The following is a 1,833-nucleotide window of genomic DNA, read 5'->3' on the forward strand; positions in this document are numbered from 1 at the left end:
TCTGGAAGGTTGGGGGTGGGGTGAGGTGGGCCGCGGGCACAGCCCCTCTGTTGTATTATGTTATTCACGAAGAACCATCTCACCCCCCGCTTTCCATTTGTTTCTCTCTGTGCCCTGTGAGGTAGGTAGGAACCAAACTACGGTCCCAGCTGGCAGATGAGAAGGGAGGCTGGGGAAGCTCTGAGTTTTCCTCCCTCCTGGGCCTCAGACCTGGCTCCAGGTTGGCCTTTCCCCGGCTGCCACCCCCATCCCCAAGTCCAAGGAGTGGGAAGGAGGTGCTGAGGGGAGCTTGGAAGGGACTGTTAAGGTGTAAATGTCTTCATTGTCTTCAAATGAACATCAGTGTGGGGGCTGCCTTTGTTGGGAAACACCTGGGTATGTTTGGGGGTAGGGGTGGGCCCTTGGGAGGCTGGCATACCAGAGGGGAAGGGGAACCCACACAGCCGGGCCCTTCACCTTGGGATTTCCACACATCTGGGATCCACCAGTGCCCCACCAGGGAGGCGTGGTGCAGGGGACCTGGGCACCCACAGGAGTCCGGGGAAGTGTTTGGATCAGATTTGAATGAAGCGGGCCTGACTGTCCTCCCAGGAAGCCCACCTCCCACCTCCCATGAAGAAAGAGTTGCAGGGATCCTGGGGGATGTTAGTGGTTTGGGAGGGGACTCCAGGATGAGGAATGAGCTGACTCTTGTTCTAAACTGAGAAATAGAATCCACAATTAATTGGATGCACTTGCTGAACCTGAGACAGGACCCAAATATTGTTCTTTTTCTGAAATACAAACTAAGCCAGGAGTTTATTTATTTGTGTGCCCCTCTCCCTGCAAGGACTCTGAAGCAGCCTGTCCTGGAAGATAGCCTGGCTGAGCTGGAATGTCACCGCCTTCCCCCAAGATGACCGGCCCGCCCTGTCCTCCTGGTTGGGTGAACCCTGGGCCTGGAGAAGGTCCCAGTTGAGAGGGTCCTTTCCTGAGGGCATTGGGGGCAGCACCATCACGGAGCTGGTGGGAGGGTCGGTGGATCCTGGTCTGGTCTGGCCTGGGGCCGACTTCGGAAGCCTCCCTGAGGAATGGGTGTGGGCTGCAGGCCTTGGCTGGGGGAGCTGAGTCAGCACTGTGGGAGCCCGGCTCACAGAGAGGACAGAACCTGATGCCGGTCTGGCTTTGTGCCACTGCACTTGCGGGTCACCCTGCTGGCTGTGCTGCGAGAGAGACTGGGGAGGCCATTGCCACCGTCTGCGGTCGGCTCAGTGCCACGCCGGTGCTCACACTGTGTGCCTGAGCCATGGGGGCAGCGGGGGTGGGGAGAGGGACCTGGAGCTCCTGCGTTGCCCTGGCCTGACAGGCAGCGGGAGCCCCCAGGTTCCTGCTCCTGCTCTTCCTCCTCAGCCCCTTTTGACTTCCATAAAATAGGCTGACAGCCCTGCCTGCTGAACCCAGTCCTGAAGCGGGAGGCTAGACCCGTCGTGCCTGTGTTCCTGGCTTCCGGCACATAGTAGGCACACAGTGCCAAGTGAACTGGCGTCTGAGACTTTGGAGGATAGGAACCTTTGTATAAGGCACTGCACACAGTGGATCTGCTGAAGTCACACCATCTCAGAGCCCCAGGTTCAAATCCTAGCTCTGCTCTCCCTGAGCCCCCTGACCTTGGACAAGTTACTCCCCGTCCACGTTTCAGTTTCCCCTTTGTGAGATGGGATACTATCCTGCATGGGAGGGTAGTCATGAGGATGAAACGGGAGAGCAGCTCTCTATGTCTCACACGAGGACCCAGTCGGGGACCAGCCCGGCTCCAGGGCGGGGAGCGGGGCCTTAGGCCAGTGGGGGTGTCCA

The sequence above is a fragment of the Cebus imitator genome, unplaced genomic scaffold (genome assembly GCF_001604975.1).
Source record: "Cebus imitator isolate Cc_AM_T3 unplaced genomic scaffold, Cebus_imitator-1.0 Scaffold1097, whole genome shotgun sequence".
Classification (NCBI taxonomy): Eukaryota; Metazoa; Chordata; class Mammalia; order Primates; family Cebidae; genus Cebus; species Cebus imitator.